The 27,296-nt window shown below is 48.5% G+C and overlaps 1 pseudogene across 1 annotated transcript in view; it reads right to left on the bottom strand.

Annotated features, from left to right (window-relative positions):
• Positions 1–23,995, bottom strand: part of LOC311125440 (alpha-N-acetylgalactosaminide alpha-2,6-sialyltransferase 5-like) — a 58,025-nt pseudogene extending 34,030 nt beyond the window's left edge. The window contains exon 1 of the transcript in view: positions 23,777–23,995. The product of the transcript in view is annotated as an alpha-N-acetylgalactosaminide alpha-2,6-sialyltransferase 5-like (transcript). The remainder of the gene's footprint in view (positions 1–23,776) is intronic.
• Between the last annotated feature and the right edge of the window lie 3,301 nt (positions 23,996–27,296).

The raw sequence follows: 27,296 nt of genomic DNA, 5'->3' as shown, positions 1-27,296 counted from the left end.
AATGAAATCAAAGTTTATTGGTCACATACACAGATTAGCAGATGTTGCAGATGTGGTCCTCTGTAGCTCAGTTGGTAGAGCACGGCACTTGGTCCTCTGTAGCTCAGTTGGTAGAGCACGGCACTTGGTCCTCTGTAGCTCAGCTGGTAGAGCACGGCACTTGGTCCTCTGTAGCTCAGCTGGTAGAGCACGGCACTTGGTCCTCTGTAGCTCAGCTGGTAGAGCACGGCACTTGGTCCTCTGTAGCTCAGCTGGTAGAGCACGGCACTTGGTCCTCTGTAGCTCAGCTGGTAGAGCACGGCGCTTGGTCCTCTGTAGCTCAGCGGGTAGAGCACGGCACTTGGTCCTCTGTAGCTCAGCTGGTAGAGCATGGCACTTGGTCCTCTGTAGCTCAGCTGGTAGAGCACGGCGCTTGGTCCTCTGTAGCTCAGCTGGTAGAGCATGGCACTTGTAACGCCAGGGTAGTGGGTTCGATCCCCGGGACCACCCGTACATAAAAATGTATGCGCACATGACTGTAAGTCGCTTTGGATAAAAGCGTCTGCTAAATGGCATATTATTTATTATTTTACATTATTACAGCAGGTGCAACAAAAATGTGTGTTTTGGTGATTAAACCAATGTACTCATTATATTTCACAGTAAACGTATGTTGGTTGTGTGGTGCAAGATGACTACAAACAGAATGGAAGGTTTTAAATGTAAGACTGGCTGCGTTACAAGGGTTACCAGTTTGGAGTTTTGTACTAAGAGTTTAGAAAATTCACCGCATACTGTCTGGCAGACATATCAGTGTGGATGACGGATCACCACCTTAAGCTGAACCTCGGCAAGACGGAGCTGCTCTTCCTCCCGGGGAAGGACTGCCCGCTCCATCACTTGACAACTCCGTTGTGTCCTCCTCCCAGAGTGCAAAGAGCCTTGGCGTGACCCTGGACAACACCCTGTTGTTCTCCGCTAACATCAAGGCGGTGACCCGATCCTGTAGGTTCATGCACTACAACATTCGCAGAGTACGACCCTGCCTTACACAGGAAGCGGCACAGGCACTTGTCATCTCCCGTCTGGATTACTGCAACTCGCTGTTGGCTGGGCTCCCTGCCTGTGCCATTAAACACCTACAACTCATCCAGAACGCCGCAGCCCGTCTGGTGTTCAACCTTCCCAAGTTCTCTCACGTCACCCCGCTCCTCCGAACACTCCACTGGCTTCCAGTTGAAGCTCGCATCTGCTACAAGACCATGGTGCTTGCCTACGGAGCTGTGAGGGGAACGGCACCTCCATACCTTCAGGCTCTGATCAGTCCATACACCCAAACGAGGGCATTGCGTTCATCCACCTCTGGCCTGCTGGCCCCCCTACTTCTGCGGAAGCATAGCTCCCGCTCAGCCCAGTCAAAACTGTTCGCTGCTCTGGCACCCCAATGGTGGAACAAGCTCCCTCACGACACCAGGACAGCGGAGTCACTCACCACCTTCCGGAGACACTTGAAACCCTACCTCTTTAAGGAATACCTGGGATAGGATAAAGTAATCCTTCTACCCCCCCTTACCCCACCCAAAAGAAGAAAAAAAATACAAAAAAAATGATATTGTAAAGTGGTTGTCCCACTGGCTATCTTAAGGTGAATGCACCAATTTGTAAGTCGCTCTGGATAAGAGCGTCTGCTAAATGACGAAAATGTAAAAATGTAAATGTAAAAGGGACATTAAAAACTGTAATATCTTGTTTCACCGAGACGTGGCTGAACGACGACACAGATAATATACAGTTGGCTGGGTTTTCCGTGCATCGGCAGGACAGAACAGCTACGTCCGGTAAGACGAGGGGTGGGAGTTCTCTTCCTACTGTTTTATGCAGTGCTAGGGGGGTAGGGGGACTGTTTTCTGTTTTATGCAGTGCTAGGGGGGTAGGGGGACTGTTTTCTGTTTTATGCAGTGCTAGGGGGGTAGGGGGACTGTTTTATGCAGTGCTAGGGGGGTAGGGGGACTGTTTCCTGTTTTATGCAGTGCTAGGGGGGTAGGGGGACTGTTTTCTGTTTTATGCAGTGCTAGGGGGGTAGGGGGACTGTTTTATGCAGTGCTAGGGGGGTAGGGGGACTGTTTTATGCAGTGCTAGGGGGGTAGGGGGACTGTTTTCTGTTTTATGCAGTGCTAGGGGGGTAGGGGGACTGTTTTATGCAGTGCTAGGGGGGTCGGGGGACTGTTTTCAGTTTTATGCAGTGCTAGGGGGGTAGGGGGACTGTTTTATGCAGTGCTAGGGGGGTAGGGGACTGTTTTCTGTTGTATGCAGTGCTAGGGGGGTAGGAGTACTGTTTTCTGTTTTATGCAGTGCTAGGGGGGTAGGGGGACTGTTTTATGCAGTGCTAGGGGGGTAGGGGGACTGTTTTCTGTTTTATGCAGTGCTAGGGGGGTAGGGGACTGTTTTATGCAGTGCTAGGGGGGTAGGGGGACTGTTTTATGCAGTGCTAGGGGGGTAGGGGGACTGTTTTCTGTTTTATGCAGTGCTAGGGGGGTAGGGGACTGTTTTATGCAGTGCTAGGGGGGTAGGGGGACTGTTTTCTGTTTTATGCAGTGCTAGGGGGGTAGGGGGACTGTTTTATGCAGTGCTAGGGGGGTAGGGGGACTGTTTTATGCAGTGCTAGGGGGGTAGGGGGACTGTTTTATGCAGTGCTAGGGGGGTAGGGGGACTGTTTTCTGTTTTATGCAGTGCTAGGGGGGTAGGGGGACTGTTTTATGCAGTGCTAGGGGGGTAGGGGGACTGTTTTATGCAGTGCTAGGGGGGTAGGGGACTGTTTTATGCAGTGCTAGGGGGGTAGGGGGACTGTTTTCTGTTTTATGCAGTGCTAGGGGGGTAGGGGGACTGTTTTATGCAGTGCTAGGGGGGTAGGGGGACTGTTTTATGCAGTGCTAGGGGGGTAGGGGGACTGTTTTCTGTTTTATGCAGTGCTAGGGGGGTAGGGGGACTGTTTTATGCAGTGCTAGGGGGGTAGGGGACTGTTTTCTGTTTTATGCAGTGCTAGGGGGGTAGGGGGACTGTTTTCTGTTTTATGCAGTGCTAGGGGGGTAGGGGGACTGTTTTATGCAGTGCTAGGGGGGTAGGGGGACTGTTTTATGCAGTGCTAGGGGGGTAGGGGGACTGTTTTATGCAGTGCTAGGGGGGTAGGGGGACTGTTTTATGCAGTGCTAGGGGGGTAGGGGTACTGTTTTATGCAGTGCTAGGGGGGTAGGGGGACTGTTTTATGCAGTGCTAGGGGGGTAGGGGGACTGTTTTATGCAGTGCTAGGGGGGTAGGGGGACTGTTTTCTGTTTTATGCAGTGCTAGGGGGGTAGGGGGACTGTTTTATGCAGTGCTAGGGGGGTAGGGGGACTGTTTTATGCAGTGCTAGGGGGGTAGGGGGACTGTTTTCTGTTTTATGCAGTGCTAGGGGGGTAGGGGGACTGTTTATGCAGTGCTAGGGGGGTAGGGGGACTGTTTTCTGTTTTATGCAGTGCTAGGGGGGTAGGGGGACTGTTTTCTGTTTTATGCAGTGCTAGGGGGGTAGGGGGACTGTTTTATGCAGTGCTAGGGGGGTAGGGGGACTGTTTTATGCAGTGCTAGGGGGGTAGGGGGACTGTTTTATGCAGTGCTAGGGGGGTAGGGGACTGTTTTCTGTTTTATGCAGTGCTAGGGGGGTAGGGGTACTGTTTTATGCAGTGCTAGGGGGGTAGGGGGACTGTTTTCTGTTTTATGCAGTGCTAGGGGGGTTGGGGGACTGTTTTATGCAGTGCTAGGGGGGTAGGGGGACTGTTTTATGCAGTGCTAGGGGGTAGGGGGACTGTTTTATGCAGTGCTAGGGGGGTAGGGGGACTGTTTTCTGTTTTATGCAGTGCTAGGGGGGTAGGGGACTGTTTTATGCAGTGCTAGGGGGGTAGGGGGACTGTTTTATGCAGTGCTAGGGGGGTAGGGGGACTGTTTTCTGTTTTATGCAGTGCTAGGGGGGTAGGGGTACTGTTTTATGCAATGCTAGGGGGGTAGGGGGACTGTTTTCTGTTTTATGCAGTGCTAGGGGGGTAGGGGGACTGTTTTATGCAGTGCTAGGGGGGTAGGGGGACTGTTTTATGCAGTGCTAGGGGGGTAGGGGGACTGTTTTATGCAGTGCTAGGGGGGTAGGGGGACTGTTTTCTGTTTTATGCAGTGCTAGGGGGGTAGGGGACTGTTTTATGCAGTGCTAGGGGGGTAGGGGGACTGTTTTCTGTTTTATGCAGTGCTAGGGGGGTAGGGGACTGTTTTATGCAGTGCTAGGGGGGTAGGGGGACTGTTTTCTGTTTTATGCAGTGCTAGGGGGGTAGGGGGACTGTTTTATGCAGTGCTAGGGGGGTAGGGGGACTGTTTTATGCAGTGCTAGGGGGGTAGGGGGACTGTTTTCTGTTTTATGCAGTGCTAGGGGGGTAGGGGGACTGTTTTATGCAGTGCTAGGGGGGTAGGGGGACTGTTTTCTGTTTTATGCAGTGCTAGGGGGGTAGGGGGACTGTTTTATGCAGTGCTAGGGGGGTAGGGGGACTGTTTTATGCAGTGCTAGGGGGGTAGGGGGACTGTTTTCTGTTTTATGCAGTGCTAGGGGGGTAGGGGACTGTTTTATGCAGTGCTAGGGGGGTAGGGGGACTGTTTTATGCAGTGCTAGGGGGGTAGGGGGACTGTTTTCTGTTTTATGCAGTGCTAGGGGGGTAGGGGGACTGTTTTATGCAGTGCTAGGGGGGTAGGGGGACTGTTTTCTGTTTTATGTAGTGCTTGGTCTCTCTTTCTTTACCACTCCCTTCTCTATCTAAGAGAGTCTCAGAGGACCAATTGGAGTCTAAATTCCAACCTGAAGATGGTTCCAAATCAAATAACATTTTATTTGTCACTTGATTTGTGGTCCTCTGTAGCTCAACTGGTAGAGCACGGCGCTTGTAACGCCAAGGTAGTGGGTTCGATCCCCGGGACCACCCATACACAAAAATGTATGCACGCATGACTGTAAGTCGCTTTGGATAAAAGCGTCTGCTAAATGGCATATTATTATTATTATTATTATTATTTGTAAAAAACAGGTGTAGACTAACAGTGAAATGCATACTGATGGGCCCTTACCCACAATACAGAGAGAAAAAATGACACAAGAAATACATACACAATGAGTAACGATAACTTGGGAAAGGGCAGTGTGGAGTGCAATAGAGATTGCGTCATCTGTGGATCTGTTGAGGCGGTATGCGACTTGAAGTGGGTCCAGAGTGTCTGGGATGATGGTGTTGATGTGAGCCATGACCAGCCTTTTTAAAGCATTTCATGGCTACAGATGTGAGTGCTATAGTCATTTAGACAGGTTACTTTGCCGTTCTTGGGCACAGGGACTATGGTGGTCTGCTTGAAACATGTAGGTATTACAGACTGGGTCAGGGAGAGGTTGAAAATGTCAGTGTAGACACTTGCCAGCTGGTCAGCGCATGCTCGGAGTACACGTCCTGGTAATCAGTCTGCCTTGTGAATGTTAACCTGTTTAAAGGACTTACTCAAATTGGCTAAGGTGAGCGTGATCACATAGTCGTCCGGAACAGCTGGTGCTCTCATGCATGGTTCAGTGTTGCTAGCCTTGAAGCGAGCATAAAAGGTATTTAGCTCGTCTGGAAGGCACACGTCACTGGACAGCTTGCGGCTGGATTTCCCTTTGTAATACGTGATAGTTTGCAAGCCCTGCCACATCCGACGAGCATCAGAGCCGGTGTAGTAGGATTCAATCTTGGTCCTGTATTGATGCTTTGCCTGTTTGATGGTTTGTCAGAGGGCGTAGTGGGATTTCTCATAAGCGTCTGGATGAGTGTCCCACTCCTTGAAAGCGGCAGCTCTAGCCTTTAGCTCAGTGTGGATGTTGCCTGTAATCCATGGCTGAATCCCGGAACATATTCCAGTCTGTGTTAGCAAAACAGTCCTGTACCTTAGCATCCGCTTCATTGGACCACTTCCGAATTGAACGCGTCACTGGTACTTCCTGTTTGAGTTTTTCCTTGAAAGCAGGAATCAGGAGGATAGAGTTATGGTCAGATTTGCCAAATGGAGGGAGAGCTTTGTATGAGTCTCTGTGTTTCGAATAAAGGTGATCTAGAGTGTTTTCTACCTCTAGTTGCACAGGTGACATGCTGGTAGAAATGAGGTCAAAGGGATTTCAGTTTTCCTGAATTAAAGTCACCGCTTGTTGAGTGCGGTCTTAATGCAGCATCGGTTTGTGGTGGTAAATAGACAGCTATGACAAATATAGATGAAAACTCTCTTGGTAAATAGTGGTGGTCTACAGCTTATCATGAGGTAGTCCAACTCAGGCGAGCAGAACCTTGAGACTTCCTTAATATTAAAGTTTTGCGCACCAGCTGTGGTTAATAAAGAGAGATACACCCCCTGTTTCCCCGACGACCCCGTTCTGTCCTGGTGATGTACAGAAAGACCAGCCAGATTTATATTATCCATGTCCTTGTTCAGCCACGACTCGGAGAAACAAAGGATATTACAGGTCTTCTGATCACGTTGACAGGATAGTCTCGAACGGAGCTCGTCCAGTTTATTCTCCAGTGATTGAGCGTTCGCCAATAGAACGGAGGGTAGAGGCGATTAAACAACTCTCCGACGTAGTCTCGTCAGGTATCCCCGCACGCCGGCCTCCTCCTTCGAGTGTCGGGGATTTGGGCCTGGTCCGGGATAATCAATATGTCTTCCACCTCCGACTCATGAAAGTAGAAGTGTGTGTGTGTGTGTGTGTATGTGTGTGTGTAATGTTTCCGTCAATTGAATAATGTTGAATAATATAATGAGTTAGATAGTGTTACAATAGAGGAAAAGTATAACTAGAGGTAGATAAGGTTACAATAGCGGAATAGTATAATTATCTATAAGAGACGGTTAGAGGAAGCTTAAATCCTCTTTAGTAGACCCAGGACCTCTAAGTGATGTTCTGTGTCTCCTGAATGTGAATAGGTTGATGTCTGGGAGAAGAAACACAGGAGAATAAATTGATGCTCCGCTGCTCACACCACCAGAGGGGTGGATCAATACCCCTCCATCCTGTGTGTGTGTGTTTGTGTGTTTGTGTGTGTGTGTTCGTGTTTGTGTGTTTGTGTGTGTGTGTGTGTTTGTGTTTGTATTTGTGTGTGAATCCTCATTTAATCAGACAGGCTCACTCAGTGCATATTGACATTTCAGACTCAGAGAACACGTTTCTTCTGCCTGACTTGGCAAGGGTTATTAAATATGGGTGACTCATTCAGAATATAATATAATATTTATTGCAAAGTGTGTGGTGTGTCTGTCTGTCTGTCTGCCTGCCTGCCTGCCTGTCTGTCTGTCTGTCTGTCTGTCTGCCTGTCTGCCTGTCTGCCTGCCTGTCATATTAGTGGATTCTAACAGAGATACACTATATATACAGCAGTATGTGGACACCCCTTCATATTAGTGGATTCTAATAGAGATGCACTATATATACAGCAGTATGTGGACACCCCTTCATATTAGTGGATTCTAATAGAGATACACTATATATACAGCAGTATGTGGACACCCCTTCATATTAGTGGATTCTAATAGAGATGCACTATATATACAGCAGTATGTGGACACCCCTTCATATTAGTGGATTCAGCTATTTCAGCCACACCCCGTTGCTGAGAAGTGTATAAAATCAAACACACAGCCATGCAATCTCCACAGACAAACATTGGCAGTAGAATGTCCTTACTGAAGAGCTCAGTGACTTTCAATGTGACACAGTCATAGGATGCCACCTTTCCAACAGGTCAGTATGTCAACTTTCTGCCCTGCTAGAGCTGCCCCGATCAACTGTAAGTGCTGTTATTGTGAAGTGGAAACGTCTAGGAGCAACAATGGCTCAGCTGCGAAGTGGTAGGCCACACAAGCTCACATAACGGGACCACCAAGTGCTGAACTGCGTAGTGCGTAAAAATCGTCTGTCCTGCTTCGTAGTGTTGCGGCGTTACTACAGCCTGGGGTTCGATCCCAGGCGGTGTCACAACCGGCTGTGACCGGGAGCCCCATTGGGCGGCGCACAATTGGCCCAGCGTCGTCTGGGTTAGGGGAGAGTTTGACCGGGGGGGCTTTACTTGGCTCATCGCGCTCTAGCGACTCCTTGTGGCGGGCCGGGCGCCTGCAGTCTGACTTCAGTCGTCAGTTGAACAGTGTTTCCTCCGACACATTGGTGCGGCTGGCTTCCGGGTTAAGCGAGCGGGTTTTAAGAAGCAGCGCGGCTTGGCGGGTCATGTTTCGGAGGACGCATGACTCGACCTTCGCCTCTCCCGTAGGGGAGATGCAGCGATGAGACAAGATCGGAACTACCAATTGGAAATCATGAAATTGTGGAGAAAAAGGGGGTAAAAATTATAAATGTTTTTAAAAATAGTCTGTCATCAATTTCAACACTCACTACCGAGCTCCAAACTAGCTCTGGAATCAACATCAGCACAAGACCTGTTCGTCGGGAGCTTCATGAAATGGGTTTCCATGGCCGAGCAGCCGCACACAAGCCTAAGATAACATTACACAATGCCAAGCGTCGACTGGAGTGGTGTAAATCTCGCCGCCATTGGACAGATGATGAATCACGCTTCACCATCTGGCAGTCCGACGGATTAATCTGGGTTTGGCGGATGCCAGGAGAACGCTACCTGCCCCAATGCATAGTGCCAACTGTAAGGTTCGGTGGAGGAGGAATAATGGCCTGGGGCTGTTTTTCATGGTTTGGGCTAGGCCCCTTAGTTCCAGTGAAGGGAAATCTAAACGCTACAGCATACAATGACATTCTAGACGATTCTGTGCTTCCAATTTTGTGGCAACGATTTGGGGAAGGCCTGTTTCAGCATGACAATGCCCCTGTGCACAAAGTGAGGTCCATAGAGAAATGGTTTGTCGAAATCGGTGTGGAAGAAAATGACTGGCCTGCACAGAGCCCTGACCTCAACCCCATCGAACACCTTTGGGATTAAGTGAAACACCGACTGCGAGACAGGCCTAATCGCCCAACATCAGTGCCCGACCTCACTAATGCTTTTGTGGCTGAATGGAAGCAAGTCCCCAGCAGCAATGTTCCAACATCTAGTGGAAAGCCTTCCCAAAAGAGTGGAGGCTGTTATAGCAGCAAAGGGGGGACCAACTCCATAATAATGCCCATGATTTTGGAATGGGATGTTCGACGAGCAGGTGTCCAAATACTTTTGGTCATGTAGTGTATACACTGCCTTGCTACAGTATTCATCCCCCTTGGTGTTTTTCCTATTTTGTTGCATTACAACCTGTAATTTAAATGGCTTTTTATTTGGATTTTATTTAATGGACATACACAAAATAGTCTGAATTGGTGAAGTGAAATGAAAAATATTACTTGTTTCAAAAAAATCTATAACGGAAAAGTGGTGCGTGCATATGTATTCATCCCCTTAGCTATGAAGCCCCTAAATAAGATCTGGTGCAACCAATTACTGTGACACTCTGGCTCCTTGGACTTTGATATTTGAGCCAGGGTTGTTCATTTTCATTTGTTTGGGTGTATTTCATTTGGTGGTGTTGGGGATGGGTGAGTTTCATTTTGTTTGAGTCTAGTGTGATTGGTCTATGACTCCCAATCGGAGGTAACGAGTGTCAGCTGTCGGCTCGTTATCTCTGATTGGGAGCCATATATATTCTGTGTGTTTTCTCCTTTGTTTTGTGGGTTATTGTTTCCTTGTTGCTGATAGTTGTATTCAGTGTTGAACTTCACGTATCGTCTTTTCTTTTGTATTTTCGTGGTTGCTTTATTTAATAAAGTCATCATGTTCACTCGCAACGCTGCGCATTGGTCTCCTCCTTCAGACGATCGTGACAGAATAACCCACCACAAAAGGACCAAGCAGCGTAACAAGCGGCAACAGGACCTACCTACACAGGAGTTATGGACGCCTCCTAAGGATTTTTGGACATGGGAGGAGATTCGGGCTGGAAAGGGTCCTTGGGCACAACCGGAGGAATATCACCGCCCTCGTGAAGAGCTGGAGGCAGCCAAAGCCGAGAGGAGGTGGTACGAGGAGGCAGCGCGAAGGCGAGGCTGGAAGCCCGTGGAAGAGAGGCAACCCCAATAAATTTTTGGGGGGGGGCACATGGCTTGGGCAGCTGGGCAGCAGGAGGCTGCCACAGGGAGAAAAGGAGAGAAGGCGAACGGAGTACGGGAGCCATTGGCGAGTAGAAGGAGGGAAGTTGTTGTGGCACGGCATGAGAGACTGAAGTGTGTTACCAGTCCGGTCCGGCCCGTTCCTGATCCCCAGTTAAGGCCAGTGGTGTGTGTTCCCGGTATGGACCGGCCTGTTCCTACTCCAAGCACCAGGTCCACGATGTGCGTCGCCAGCCGGCCAGAGTCTGCCGTCTGCCCAACGGCGCCTGAACTGGCCGTCTGCCCTAGGGCGTCTGAACTGCCCGTCTGCCAAGCGCTGCATAAGCCGCCCGTCTGTACTGAGCCTGCAAAGCCGCCCGTCTGCCATGAGCCTTCAGAGCCGTCCGCCAGATCGGAGCCGCTAGAGCCTTCCGCCAGACAGGAGCCGCTAGAGCCTTCCGCCAGACAGAATCATACACCTGCTATGGAATCAGCAGGAGCCGACGCAGCCCATACTAGACTGGAAGCTCAGGTTCGGGACCAGCAAGAGCAGCTCCTGCAGATGGGAGCCGCCCTGCTGGAGGTGATGACTGCAATCCGAGGCTGGGGTCCGCCTCCACCGCCAGCCGCCCAGCCAGCACCATCAGCCAGCCATGAGCAGCCAGACCCGTCAGCCAGCCATGAGCAGCCAGATCCGTCAGCCAGCCATGAGCAGCCAGATCCGTCAGCCAGCCATGAGCAGCCAGATCCGTCAGCCAGCCATGAGCAGCCAGATCCGTCAGCCAGCCATGAGCAGCCAGACCCGTCAGCCAGCCATGAGCAGCCAGACCCGTCAGCCAGCCATGAGCAGCCAGATCCGTCAGCCAGCCATGAGCAGCCAGATCCGTCAGCCAGCCATGAGCAGCCAGATCCGTCAGCCAGCCAGGATCCGCCAGAGCCGTCCAGCCAGGATCCGCCAGAGCCGTCCAGCCAGGATCCGCCAGAGCCGTCTAGCCAGGATCCGCCAGAGCCGTCCAGCCAGGATCCGCCAGAGCCGTCCAGCCAGGATCCGCCAGAGCCGTCCAGCCAGGATCCGCCAGAGCCGTCCAGCCAGGATCCGCCAGAGCCGTCCAGCCAGGATCCGCCAGAGCCGTCCAGCCAGGATCCGCCAGAGCCGTCTAGCCAGGATCCGCCAGAGCCGTCCAGCCAGGATCCGCTAGAGCCGTCCAGCCAGGATCCGCTAGAGCCGTCCAGCCAGGATCCGCCAGAGCCGTCTAGCCAGGATCCGCCAGAGCCGTCTAGCCAGGATCCGCCAGAGCCGTCCAGCCAGGATCCGCCAGAGCCGTCCAGCCAGGATCCGCCAGAGCCGTCTAGCCAGGATCCGCCAGAGCCGTCCAGCCAGGATCCGCCAGAGCCGTCCAGCCAGGATCCGCCAGAGCCGTCCCGCCAGGATCCGCCAGAGCCGTCCCGCCAGGATCCGCCAGAGCCGTCCCGCCAGGATCCACGAGAGCCAGCCAGCCAGGATCCGCCATCTAGTCAGGTGCTGCCCCTTAGCCCGGTGCTGCCCCTTAGTCCGGTGCTGCCCCTTAGCCCGGTGCGGCCCCTTAGTCCGGTGCTGCCCCTTAGCCCGGTGCTGCCCCTTGTCCCGGTGCTGCCCCTTATCCCGGTGCTGCCCCTTATCCCGGTGCTGCCCCTTAGGCCGATGCTGCCCCTTAGTCCGGTGTTGCCCCTTAGTCTAGGTGGGGTTAGTTGGAGGGTGGTCATTGGGAGGAGGCTACCGAAGCAGGTTGTGACTGTGGTGGGGTGGGGATCACGACCGGGGCCAGAGCCGCCACCATGGACAGACGCCCACCCAGACCCTCCCCTAGTCCTGATGTTGGTGCGCCCGGAGTTCGCACCTTTAGGGGGGGGTACTGTGACACTCTGGCTCCTTGGACTTTGATATTTGAGCCAGGGTTGTTCATTTTCATTTGTTTGGGTGTATTTCATTTGGTGGTGTTGGGGATGGGTGAGTTTCATTTTGTTTGAGTCTAGTGTGATTGGTCTATGACTCCCAATCGGAGGTAACGAGTGTCAGCTGTCGGCTCGTTATCTCTGATTGGGAGCCATATATATTCTGTGTGTTTTCTCCTTTGTTTTGTGGGTTATTGTTTCCTTGTTGCTGATAGTTGTATTCAGTGTTGAACTTCACGTATCGTCTTTTGTTTTGTATTTTCGTGGTTGCTTTATTTAATAAAGTCATCATGTTCACTCGCAACGCTGCGCATTGGTCTCCTCCTTCAGACGATCGTGACAATTACCTTCAGAAGTCACATAATTAGTTAAATAAAGTCCACCTGTGTGCAATCTAAGTGTCACATGATCTGTCACATGATCTCAGTATATATACACCTGTTCTGAAAGGCCCCAGAGTCTGCAACACCACTAAGCAAGGGGCACCACCAAGCAAGCGGCACCATGAAGACCAAGGAGCTCTCCAAACAGGTCAGGGACAAAGTTGTGGAAAAGTACAGATCAGTGTTGGATTATAAAAAATTAAATCTGAAACTTTGAACATCCCACGGAGCATCAGAAAGTGTTTTGTATCATTACATACAGCCGGGAAAAACTATTGGATATCAGAGCGGCGGTAACTCACCAGCATTACGACCAGGAATAAGACTTTCCCAAAGCAGATCCTTTGTTTGCTCTCCCCAGGGCAACTGAACTGATTCCAGCGGCTGACCCAAAACATCGCCGGCGGAGGAGAGGCACTCGGAGCGGCCTGCTGGTTCGACTTAGGAGGCGCGCACACCACCCACCGCTTCCAAGTTTACTACTCGCTAATGTTCAGTCTCTGGTTAACAAGGTCGACGAGCTCCGGGCAAGGATTTATTTTCAGAGAGACATCAAGGCCTGTAACATACTTTGTTTCACGGAAACATGGCTCTCTGGGGATATTCTGTCGAAATCGGTCCAGCCAGACGGGAAGCAGAAAGGCGGAGGTGTGTGTTTCATGATTAACGACTCATGGTGTAATTGTAGTAACATACAGGAACTCAAGTCCTTTTGTTCACCCGATCTAGAATACCTCACAATCAAATGCCGACCGTATTATCTCCCAAGAGAATTCTCTTTGGTTATAGTCACGGCCGTGTATATCCCCCCTCAAGCCGATACCACGACGGCCCTCAAAGAACTTCACTGGACTTTATGCAAACTGGAAACCACATATCCTGAGGCTGCATTTATTGTAGCCGGGGATTTTAACAAAGCAAATTTGAGAACTAGGCTGCGAAGTTCTATCAATATATCGACTGTTGTACTCGCGCTGCTAAAATCCTCGACCATTGCTATTCGAACTTCTGGGATGGTTATAAGGTCCTCCCCCGCCCTCCTTTTCGGAAAATCTGACCACGACTCCATTTTGCACCTCCCTTCCTATAGACAGAAACTCAAACAGGAAGTACCCGTGCTAAGGACTATTCAACGCTGGTCTGACCAATCGGAATCCACGCTTCAAGTTTGTTTTGATCACGCGGACTGGGATATGTTCCGGGTAGAATGCGAAAATAGTTTAGACGAATACACTGAAACGGTGACTGAGTTTATCAGGAAGTGTATAGGTGAGGTTGTGCCCACTGTGACTATTAAAACCTACCCTAACCAGAAACCGTATATAGATGGCAGCATTCGCGCTAAACTGAAAGCAAGAACCACCGCATTTAACCATGGCAAGGTGACTGGGAATATGGCAGAATACAAACAGTGTAGCTACTCACTCCGCAAAGCAATTAAACTGGCAAAACATCAGTATAGAGACAAAGTGGAGTCGCAATTCAACGGCTCAGACACGAGACGTATATGGCAAGATCTACAGACAATCACAGACTACAAAGGGAATACCAGCCACGTCGCCGACACCGACGTCTCACTTGCAGACAAGCTAAACAACTTCTTTGCCTGCTTTGAGGATAACACAATGCCACCGACAAGGCCCGATACCAAGGACTGTGGCCTCTCCTTCTCCGTGGCCGACGTGACTAAGACATTTAAGAATGTTAACCCCCGCAAGGCTGCCGGCCCAGACGGCATCCCTAGCCGCGTCCTCAGAGCATGCACAGACCAGCTGGCTGGAGTGCTTACGGACATATTCAGTCTCTCCCTATCCCAGACACAACAGTAGTAGGCTTGATTACCAACAATGACGAGACCGACTACAGGGAGGAGGTGAGGGCTCTGGGAGTGTGGTTCCAGGAAAATAACCTCTCACTCAACGTCAACAAAACAAAGGAGATGATCGTGGACTTCAGGAAACAGCAGAGGGTGCACCCCCCTATCCACATCGACGGGACCGCAGTGGAGAAAGTGGAAAGCTTCAAGTTCCTTGGCGTACACAACACTGACAAACTGAAATGGTCCACCCACGCATACAGTGTGGTGAAGGAGGCCCAACAGAGCCTCTTCAAACTCAGGAGGCTGAAGAAATTTGTCTTGGCACCTAAAACCCTCACAAACTTTTACAGATGCACAATTGAGAGCATCCTGTCGGGCTGTATCACCGCCTGGTACGGCAACTGCAGGGCTCTCCAGAGGGTGGTGCGGTCTGCCGAATGCATTACCGGGGGCAAACTACCCGCCCTCCAAGACACCTACAGCACCCGATGTCACAGGAAGGCCAAAAAGATAATCAAGGACATCAACCAACGGCAATAACTCACCAACATTACGACCAGGAATACGACTTTCCCAAAGCAGATCCTTTGTTTGCTCTCCCCAGGGCAACTGAACTGATTCCAGCGGCTGACCCAAAACATCTCCGGCGGAGGAGAGGCACTCGGAGCGGCCTGCTGGTTCGACTTAGGAGGCGCGCACACCACCCACCGCTTCCAAGTTTACTACTCGCTAATGTTCAGTCTCTGGTTAACAAAGTCGACGAGCTCCGGGCAAGGATTTATTTTCAGAGAGACATCAAGGCCTGTAACATACTTTGTTTCACGGAAACATGGCTCTCTGGGGATATTCTGTCGAAATTGGTCCAGCCAGACGGGAAGCAGAAAGGCGGAGGTGTGTGTTTCATGATTAACGACTCATGGTGTAATTGTAGTAACATACAGGAACTCAAGTCCTTTTGTTCACCCGATCTAGAATACCTCACAATCAAATGCCGACCGTATTATCTCCCAAGAGAATTCTCTTTGGTTATAGTCACGGCCGTGTATATCCCCCCTCAAGCCGATACCACGACGGCCCTCAAAGAACTTCACTGGACTTTATGCAAACTGGAAACCACATATCCTGAGGCTGCATTTATTGTAGCCGGGGATTTTAACAAAGCAAATTTGAGAACTAGGCTGCGAAGTTCTATCAATATATCGACTGTTGTACTCGCGCTGCTAAAATCCTCGACCATTGCTATTCGAACTTCTGGGATGGTTATAAGGTCCTCCCCCGCCCTCCTTTTCGGAAAATCTGACCACGACTCCATTTTGCACCTCCCTTCCTATAGACAGAAACTCAAACAGGAAGTACCCGTGCTAAGGACTATTCAACGCTGGTTTCTTGCACTACTCATCTCATATGTATATACTGCATTCTATTCTATAATATTCTACTGTATCTTAGTCCATGCCGCTCTGACATTGCTTGTCCATATGTATATATTCTTAAATTCCATTCCTTACTAGTTTTGTGTGTATTGGGTATATGTTGTGAAATTGTTAGATATTACTTGTTAGATATTACTGCACAAGCATTTCGCTACACCCGCAATAACATCTGCTAAACACGTGTATGTGACAAATAAAATTTGATTAGATTATTAAACAATGGAAAGAATATGGCACCACAACAAACCTGCCAAGAGAGGGCCGCCCACCAAAACTCACGGACCAGGCAAGGAGGGCATTAATCAGAGAGGCAACAAAGAGACCAAAGATAACCCTGAAGGTTATGGCTTTTTGGCCATCAAGGCGCAAACCCAACACCTCTCATCACCCCGAGATCACCCTCCCCACAGTGAAGCATGGTGGTGGCAGCATCATGCTGTGGGGATGTTTTTCATCGGCAGGGACTGGGAAACTGGTCAGAATTGAAGAAATGATAGATGGCGCTAAATACAGGGAAATTCTTGAGGGAAACCTGTTTCAGTCTTCCAGAGATTTGAGACTGGGACGGAGGTTCACCTTCCAGCAGGACAATGACCCTAAGCATACTGCTAAAGCAACACTTGAGTGGTTTAAGGGGAAACATTTAAATATCTTGGAATGGCCTAGTCAAAGCCCAGACCTCAATCCAATTGAGAATCTGTGCTATGACTTAAAGATTGCTGTACACCAGTGGAACCCATCCAACTTGAAGGAGCTGGAGCAGTTTAGGGGGGTGAATACTTTCGCAAGCCACTGTATATATATATTGTGTATAATGTGTATTTATTTGAGTTAGTGTGTGTGTATGGAGTTAGGAGCCACCCTGTGTGTGTGTGTGTGTGTGTGTGTGTGTGTGTGTGTATGGAGTTAGGAGCCACCCTGTGTGTGTGTGTGTGTGTGTGTGTATGTGTGTGTGTGTGTGTGTGGAGTTAGGAGCCACCCAGGCAGTGCCATGAGGCAGAGAAAGGCTACAGACCAGACTGGCTAGGTGGATAACTCATTATTAATTTCACACCTCACAATAGGAGAGAGAGAGAGAGAGAGAGAGAGAGAGAGAGAGAGAGAGAGAGAGAGAGAGAGAGAGAGAGAGAGAGAGAGAGACAGAGAGACAGAGAGACAGAGAGAGAGAGAGAGAGAAAGAGAAAAGGGCAACCAGCGAAGAACAAACACCATTGTAAATACAACCCATATTTATGTTTATTTATCTTCCCTTTTGTACTATTTGCACATAATATTACATTTGAAATACCTTTATTCTTTTTGGAGTGTAATGTTCATTCTTTAATTGTTAATTTTATTTTTGTTTATTATCTACTTCACTTGATTTGGCAATGTTAACATATGTTTCACATGTCAATAAAGCCCTGAAATTTAATTGAATTGAGAGAGAGACCTTTTGTCTTTCTTTAAAACCTCAACCCCCCCCCCCCTCCCCCTTTAAAAAAAACAACAACACCATTTCAACATCACAATAACCAAAACCTCACCACTTCTACAACCGCACCCATCTTCCCCAGCAGTACAGACGGTCTCCCGACACACCGTATCTCCTGAAACATCTCCACACTGTCTATAATTTTATAGAACTCAAATTCCACCCTAAGGCGTTTTCCTTGATGGCCAAAAAGCTCAATTTTAGTCTCATCTGACCAGAGTACCTTCTTCCATATGTTTGGGGAGTCGCCGACATGCCTTTTGGCGAACGCCAAACGTGTTTGCTTATTTCTTTAAGCAATGGCTTTTTTCTGGCCACTCTTCTGTAAAGCACAGCTCTGTGGAGTGTACGGCTTAAAGTGGTCCATGAACTCGGTAGGATTGCGCCAATCCGTCCCTTCTGGGATTCCGAACACACGTACAGTTGAAGTCAGAAGTTTACATACATGTTAGCCAAATACATTTAAACTCAGTTTTTCACAATTCCTGACATTTAATCCTAGTAAAAATTCCCTGTCTTAGGTCAGTTAGGATCACCACTTTATTTTAAGAATGGGAAATGTCAGAATAATAGTAGAAAGAATTATTTATTTCAGCTTTTATTTATTTCAATTAGTATTTGGTAGTATTGCCTTTAAATTGTTTAACTTGGGTCAAACGTTTCGGGTAGCCTTCCACAAGCTTCCCACAATAAGTTGGGTGAATTTTGGCCCATTCCTCCTGACAAAGCTGGTGTAACTGAGTCAGGTTTGTAGGCCTCCTTGCTCGCACACGCTTTTTCAGTTCTGCCTACGGTTCGGATGGTGTTCTTCGGCTTGCAAGCAACCCCCTTTTTCCTCCAAACATAATGATGGTCATCATGGCCAAACAGTTCTATTTTTGTTTCATTAGACCAGAGGACATTTCTCCAAAAAGTACGATCTTTGTCCCCATGTGCAGTTGCAAACCGTAGTCTGGCTTTTTTATGGAAGTTTTGGAGCAGTGGCTTCTTCCTTGCTGAGCGGCCTTTCAGGTTATGTCGATATAGGACTCGTTTTACTGTGGATATAGATACTTTTGTACCTATTTCCTCCAGCATCTTTACAGGGTCCTTTGCTGTTGTTCTGGGATTGATTTGCACTTTCCGCACCAAAGTACGTTAATCTCTAGGAGACAGAACGTGTCTCCTTCCTGAGCGGTATGACGGCTGCGTGATCCCATGGTGTTTATACTTGCATACTATTGTTTGTACAGCTGAACGTGGTACCATCAGGCATTTGGAAATTGCTCCCAAGGATGAACCAAAAAATGTTCTGAGGTCTTGGCTGATTTCTTTTGATCTTCCCATGATGTCAAGCAAAGAGGCACTGAGTTTGAAGGTAGGCCTTGAAATACATCCACAGTTACACCTCCAATTGACTCAAATTATGTCAATTAGCCTATCAGAAGCTTCTAAAGCCATGACATCATTTTCTGGAATTTTCCAAGCTGTTTAAAGGCACAGTCAACTTAGTGTATGTAAACTTCTGACCCACTGGAATTGTGATACAGTGAAATATAAGTGAAATAATCTGTCTGCAAACAATTGTTGGAAAAATTACTTGTGTCATGCACAAAGTGGATGTCCTAACCGACTTGCCAAAAATATAGTTTGTTAACAAGAAATTTGTGGAGTGGTTGAAAAACTAGTTTTAATGACTCCAACCTAAGTGTATGTAAACTTCCGACTTCAACTGTATGTTCTGTCTCTGGGAACGGTTTTCCTGTTCATCTAGACCAAGGTTCTTCAATTCCGGTCCTGGAGGGCCGAAACACCTCTGTTTTTCATCCTCTCCTTCTAATCAGGGGCTAATTCAGACCTGGGACACCAGGTGAGTGCAATTAACTACCAGGTAGAAATAAAAACCAGAAGTGTTTCGGCCCTCCAGGACCGGAATTGAAGAACCCTGATCTAGACTAACCTTTAGCTTCATGTTCTCGGAGGTAAACTCATCGTTTTTGGTCTCCAATTCGTTAAGCTGCTTATCGATGTCGGTCAACGACGTTTCCATATCCTTTATTTTTTGGGGTTTGTGTGGTGATAGTTGTTTGTAGTGTCGCCATAGTAACTGGACTTCTGTCATAATTTCAGCTCGTAGACTTGACACAGAGGAACGAAGTTCGGTCAGAGCGTATGGTGAATAGCATCTCCGTAACATTAGCATCCGCCATCTTGTTCTTCGACGTGTCTTCTTGTTTACCGTTTCGTCTCGTTTTCCCGGTTCCAGACCTATCCAAGAACGCCACCCAAATGTTGCTAGAGCCAGTAGGTGTGCAAAGTGTGTTCTCGTTTCGATAGATAAAATGGTTCAAACATAAAAGTATCAACCCTTAGCGGAGAGGCCTCGGAACACGTCTTTACGTTGAAACCCATTTTCTTCTCCTTTTTCCTCTTCCACGTTACATTTACATTTGAGTCATTTTAGCAGACGCTCTTATCCAGAGCGACTTACAGTTAGTGAGTGCATACATTTTTCATACTGGCCCCCCGTGGGAATCGAACCCACAACCCTGCCGTTGCAAGCGCCATGCTCTACCAACTGAGCCACACATTACACCCTCCTCCACCCCCCAGTGGCTTACCCTTCCCCACTATACTGTCCTCATCCACTAGCATAACCTGACAAGACCCAGCCTCATCTACACCACCATCTATAGCATGACTAGACCCAGCCTCATCTACACCACCATCTATATCATGACTAGACCCAGCCTCATCTACACCCCCATCTATAGCATGACTAGACCCAGCCTCATCTACACCACCATCTATAGCAAGACTAGACCCAGCCTCATCTACACCACCATCTATAGCATGACTAGACCCAGCCTCATCTACACCACCATCTATAGCATGACTAGACCCAGCCTCATCTACACCACCATCTATAGCATGACTGGACCCAGCCTCATCTACACCACCATCTATAGCATGACTAGACCCAGCCTCATCTACACCACCATCTATAGCATGACTAGACCCAGCCTCATCTACACCACCATCTATAGCATGACTGGACCCAGCCTCATCTACACCACCATCTATAGCCTGACTAGACCCAGCCTCATCTACACCACCATCTATAGCCTGACTAGACCCAGCCTCATCTACACCACCATCTATAGCATTAGACCCAGCCTCATCTACACCACCATCTATAGCATGACTAGACCCAGCCTCATCTACACCACCATCTATAGCATGACTAGACCCAGCCTCATCTACACCACCATCTATAGCATGACTAGACCCAGCCTCATCTACACCACCATCTATAGCATGACTAGACCCAGCCTCATCTACACCACCATCTATAGCATGACTAGACCCAGCCTCATCTACACCACCATCTATAGCATGACTAGACCCAGCCTCATCTACACCACCATCTATAGCATGACTAGACCCAGCCTCATCTACACCACCATCTATAGCATGACTAGACCCAGCCTCATCTACACCACCATCTATAGCATGACTGGACCCAGCCTCATCTACACCACCATCTATAGCATGACTAGACCCAGCATCATCTACACCACCATCTATAGCATGACTAGACCCAGCCTCATCTACACCACCATCTATAGCATGACTGGACCCAGCCTCATCTACACCACCATCTATAGCATTAGACCCAGCCTCATCTACACCACCATCTATAGCATTAGACCCAGCCTCATCTACACCACCATCTATAGCATGACTAGACCCAGCATCATCTACACCACCATCTATAACATGACTAGACCCAGTCTCATCTACACCACCATCTATAACATGACTAGACCCAGCCTCATCTACACCACCATCTATAGCATGACTAGACCCAGCCTCATCTACACCACCACCTCCTATAGCATGACTAGGCCCAGCCTCATCTACACCACCATCTATAGCCTGACTAGACCCAGCCTCATCTACACCACCATCTATAGCATGACTAGACCCAGCCTCATCTACACCACCATCTATAGCATGACTAGACCCAGCCTCATCTACACCACCATCTATAGCATTAGACCCAGCCTCATCTATACCACCATCTATAGCATGACTAGACCCAGCCTCATCTACACCACCATCTATAGCATGACTAGACCCAGCCTCATCTACACCACCATCTATAGCATGACTAGACCCAGCCTCATCTACACCACCATCTATAGCATGACTAGACCCAGCCTCATCTACACCACCATCTATAGCATGACCCAGCCTCATCTACACCACCATCTATAGCATGACTAGACCCAGCCTCATCTACACCACCATTTATAGCATTAGACCCAGCCTCATCTACACCACCATCTATAGCATGACTAGGCCCAGCCTCATCTACACCACCATCTATAGCATGACTAGACCCAGCCTCATCTACACCACCATCTATAGCATGACTAGGCCCAGCCTCATCTACACCACCATCTATAGCATGACTAGACCCAGCCTCATCTACACCACCATCTATAGCATGACTAGACCCAGCCTCATCTACACCACCATCTATAACATGACTAGACCCAGCCTCATCTACACCACCATCTATAGCATGACTAGACCCATCCTCATCTACACCACCATCTATAGCATGACTAGACCCAGCCTCATCTACACCACCATCTATAGCATGACTAGACCCAGCCTCATCTACACCACCATCTATAGCATTAGACCCAGCCCCATCTACACCACCATCTATAGCATGACTAGACCCAGCCTCATCTACACCACCATCTATAGCATGACTAGGCCCAGCCTCTGCTGCCTGTGTCTCATGGCCTCCTGCACGTTGACCTCTATTTCCCCCACTGGTGCTTGAACCCTCACCTTGTCTACGGCCTTTATGTGGGCACGCAAAGCTCTTATGCCCCAAATCCCCACACTCAAAGCACCGTAGACGATCTGTGCTGGCAAACCCTGCGTAGAGCCCCTCCCCATGCCTCACTTTAAAATGCACATTTAACTCTTGCTCATTGTTATTCAGAAACATGAACACTTGCCTCCGGAACGAAACCACATGCTTAACTGCGTCTGCCTGAAAACCTGCCGACACGAAAACCACTAGCAAACTTACCAAAATGACTCAGCTCTTTCCGAATTTGATCATCCGTAATAAACGGAGGCAGATTCACAACTATAACCCTAGTCGAAGGAGTCGAAAGAGGAGAAATCGGCACCAACACTAGCAAGCAGCCTGCCCACTAAATTGACTATTTTCATGAACACAACCACAGCTTTGTTCATTCTGGATGCAGAATGTATAAATTCATCTCCTACCTGTTAACCTCCTCCACCTTAACTCCATGCCCTGACAGTAAATCTCAGTAAGACAAAAATAATGGTGTTCCAAAAAAGGTCCAGTTGCCAAGACCACAAATACAAATTCCATCTAGACACCGTTGCCCTAGAGCACACAAAAAACTATACATACCTCGGCCTAAACATCAGCGCCACAGGTAACTTCCACAAAGCTGTGAACGATCTGAGAGACAAGGCAAGAAGATCCTTCTATGCCATCAAAAGGAACATAAAATTCGACATACCAATTAGGATCTGGCTAAAAATACTTGAATCAGTTATAGAACCCATTGCCCTTTATGGTTGTGAGGTCTGGGGTCCGCTCACCAACCAAGAATTCACAAAATTGGACAAACACCAAATTGAGACTCTGCATGCAGAATTCTGCAAAGATATCCTCAGTGTACAACGTAAAACACCAAATAATGCATGCAGAGCAGAATTAGGCCGATACCCGCTAATTATCAAAATCCAGAAAAGAGCCGTTAAATTCTATAACCACTTAAAAGGAAGCGATTCCCAAACCTTCCATAACAAAGCCATCACCTACAGAGAGATTAACCTGGAGAAGAGTCCCCTAACTAAGCTGGTCCTGGGGCTCTGTTCACAAACACAAACAGACCCCACAGAGCCCCAGGACAACAACACAATTAGACCCAACCAAATCATGAGAAAACAAAAAGAGAATTACTTGACACATTGGAAAGAATTAACAAAACAACAGAGCAAACTAGAATGCTATTTGGCTCTAAACAGAGAGTACACAGTGGCAGAATACCTGACCACTATGTACAGACTCAGTGAGCATAGCCTTGCTATTGAGAAAGGCCGCCGTAGGCAGACCTGGCTCTCAAGAGAAGACAGGCTATGTGCACACTGCCCACAAAATGAGGTGGAAACTGAGCTGCACTTCCTAACCTCCTGCCAAATGTATGACCACATTAGAGACACATATTTCCCTCAGATTACACAGACCCACAAAGAATTTGAAAACAAATCCAATTTTGATAAACTCCCATATCTATTGGGTGAAATACCACAGTGTGCCATCACAGCAGCAAGATTTGTGACCTGTTGCCACAAGAAAAGGGCAACCAGTGAAGAACAAACACCATTGTAAATACAATCCATATTTTTGTTATTTTTTATTTTTTTTGTACTTTAACTATACTCACAACTGATAGAGAGCAGGAGAGGGAGGAGAGGAAGAGCTAGAGAACACAGGAAGACAAGAGACATCAACTGAGAGAAAATGAAAAGGCCACCTGTGCCTACCTTGTGGTCGATGATGCTGCTGTATCCCTGTAGGACTGTGGGGTGAGGAGGTGGGGTTTTGGTGGTCTCCTGCTGCTCTGTCTGCCAGCTTCTCCTCGCTGCATCACTCCCGTCTCTGGACCTCCCCGCCACGGCGGTGGTACCATGGAAACCAGCGTGGTAGATCAAGAACAGGCTGCCGCACAGAGTTATGACGAGAAATAAAGCTAACACATGGCGCTGGAGAGAGAGAGAGAGACAGAGTGAGAGACAGAGAGAAAGAGAGAGAGAGAGAGACAGAGAGACAGAGAGAGAGACAGAGAGAAAGAGAGAGAGAGAGAGAGAGAGAGAGAGAGAGAGAGAGAGAGAGAGACAGAGTGAGAGAGAGAGAGACAGAGACAGAGAGAGAGAGAGAGAGAGAGAGAGAGAGAGAGAGAGAGAGAGAGAGAGAGAGAGACAGAGAGAGAGAGAGACAGAGAGAGAGAGAGAGAGAGAGAGACAGAGAGAGAGAGAGAGAGAGTGAGAGAGAGACAGAGTGAGAGAGAGAGAGACAGAGTGAGAGAGACAGAGAGAGAGAGAGTGAGAGAGACAGAGAGAGAGAGAGAGAGAGAGAGAGAGAGAGACAGAGAGAGAGAGAGAGAGAGACAGCAGAACTATGTTACCATTTGAACGTGATCCATTAACCTGCCCCCAAATGTTTTTGTCTGTCCTCTGTTCTGCTAAATCACCCTAATTCCACCAGTGGAAACATTGCTATTGCAACATGTTAACACAATCTATTCACGTGAGGAAAATAACATTATTTAATGCTGTCACGCACTGACCAATATAACTCTAGTTAGTTTGGTCAGGGTGTGAATATCATGTGTGTTTTCTATGTGGATAGTCTATGTTTGGATTTCTATGTTGGCCGGGTGTGATTCCCAATCAGAGGCAGCTGTCGCTCGTTGTCTCTGATTGGGGATCATACTTAGGCAGCCAGTTTTCCTGCCTGGGTTGTGGGATCTTGTTTGGCTTGTTAGTGTATAGCCTTCCGACGTCACGTTTCGTTGCCTTTTGTATGTTTATTCAGTTTAATAAACATGTATGCATTTCACGCTACGCCTTGGTCTGACCCGTTCTTCAACGACCGTGGCAGAAGATCCCACCACCAATGGACCAAGCAGCGTGCCGAGGAGGAGCAGAGAGTATGGACTTGGAGGGAGATGAGAGAGGATCTGGGCAAGCAGATGGAGGCCCTGAAAGCGATCAGGGTGGAGAAGGAGAGACAGCCCCAACAAAACATTTTTGGGGGGCTAAAATGGTGGTTGGGGATCGACAGAGAGGAGCCCCGACCACTGCACTCGTGGGGGCTCAAGGAGTCCTCCTCACTGGAGGAGGACGGGGCGCGGAGTGTGTAAAGGACAGTCGTAGACCTCCAGCGCCAGTTCCCAGTCCGGTACGCCTCGTACCTGCTCCTCGCACCAGACCTGTGGAGCGTGTTTCCAGTCCGGCACGGCCCGTGCCCGTTCCACCGGTGCCTGGTCCAGCACCGTTCAGCTGCTCCACTCTGGAGCCAGAGCAGTCCGCTCCACCGGTGCCCAGTCCAGCTCCGGTCAACGGTTCCACTCCGTAGCCAGAGCAGTCCGCTCCACCGGTGCCTGATCCAGCTCCGGTCGGTTGCTCCACTCCGGAGCCAGAGCAGTCCGCTCCACCGGTGCCTGATCCAGCTCCGGTCAGCAGCTCCACTCCGGATCCAGATTAGTCCGCTCCACCGGTGCCCAAGCCAGCTCCGGTCAGCAGCTCCACTCCGGAGCCAGAGCAGTCCGCTCCACCGGTGCCTGATCCAGCTCCGGTCGGTTGCTCCACTCCGGAGTTTGGTCAGGGTGTGAATATCATGTGTGTGTTTTCTATGTGGATAGTCTATGTTTGGTTTCTATGTTTGGCCGGGTGTGATTCCCAATCAGAGGCAGCTGTCGCTCGTTGTCTCTGATTGGGGATCATACTTAGGCAGCCAGTTTTCCTCCCTGGGTTGTGGGATCTTGTTTGTGTTTCGGTGAGTTTGGCTTGTTAGTGTATAGCCTTCCGACGTCACGTTTCGTTGCCTTTTGTTGTTCTGTCAGTGTTTATTCCGGTTTAATAAACATGTTCGCATACCACGCTGCTCCTTGGTCTGACCCGTTCTTCAACGACCGTGACAAATCCCCACGTGAATCTGCAATTCCACATGTGAAAGTGAGATTTTCACAGTTGGAGTTTTCTGACATGTGAATCTGCAAATTTTGATTTTCACGTGAATGTTTTTCACATGTGAAACTGCATATTCGATTTTGAGTTAACATGTTATTATCCTCACGTGAAAGGTGGTGTCAACATGTGAAAATGCAATTTCACATCTGAAACTGAAATTTGATGTGTTTTTTTTGTAAGGGCCAGCTCACTTCCTGAAAGATTTTTCCCGTCAGACCCGGGATTCGAACTGCAGTTGCTGGCTCGCCTCTCTAACCCCTAGGATACATGACGCCTAAGTACATTTCTTTTTACCAGAGCCCGGCCAAAAGTAGTGCACTATGTAGGGAATAAGGTGCCATTTGGGACACAGGCGTTGTTGTCCCCACAGGGACTCAAGTAATCTCAATAAATACTGCTTAAGAAAGAAAGAAACCTAGCTCTTTTTTTCCCCTTTGTCTACTAATCCCCAGAGACCATGGTTTGTTTTGGGAGTGATATTGGCTACCATAAAAGGTAAATGTGAAACAAATGTTTCCATATTATTGATGGAACAGGTAGAAGGCTACAACCCCAGAACTAGAATGAGATTCTAAAATGTAATCTAATTCTAGAATAAAATGTGATTATATTTCTAGGGGCTAGACAAGATAAACACTACAGGGCTTTAAAAATGTGTGCCAATAATTCCCCCTTTACACTACTAACACCATACTCTACATTACAGGTGTCAGTCATTGCTAGTAGATTGAGCCTATTATTTCCAGAAAACAGTGGAAAACACATGAGCTGTTTCCCCATTAAGGAATATAGCCTTCACACGCTTTACAGCAGACGACGTTGCTGCATGTCTTTCCTTACATGCATTACGCAAAGAGCAAGATTTCAGTATTTGTGAGAAAAATGGATCCTCATGGTATATATAAGAAATATAATACATTTCAAGCTAACACGATTCTTAATAAATCAATCCGCACAGCTGGAAGTCTATTGTTCAAAGCTTTCTGTAATCTCCTTCTCAGCTGAGAACAGCTAGCGAACACTACAGACACTGAACACTAGGCCACAGACACTGAACTATTCAGTTGTGCAGACAGACAGTTCTATTCCGTTGTGCAGACAGACAGTTCTATTCAGTTGTGCAGACAGACAGTTCTATTCAGTTGTGCAGACAGACAGTTCTATTCAGTTGTGCAGACAGACAGTTCTATTCAGCTGTGCAGACAGACAGTTCTATTCAGTTGTGCAGACAGACAGTTCTATTCAGCTGTGCAGACAGACAGTTCTATTCAGCTGTGCAGACAGACAGTTCTATTCAGTTGTGCAGACAGAC

The sequence above is a fragment of the Coregonus lavaretus genome (assembly GCF_964263955.1).
Source record: "Coregonus lavaretus genome assembly, contig: HAP1_SCAFFOLD_1325, whole genome shotgun sequence".
Classification (NCBI taxonomy): domain Eukaryota; kingdom Metazoa; phylum Chordata; class Actinopteri; order Salmoniformes; family Salmonidae; genus Coregonus; species Coregonus lavaretus.
Note: the sequence above shows the minus strand (reverse complement) of the source record. Positions and strands in the feature narration are given on the sequence as shown.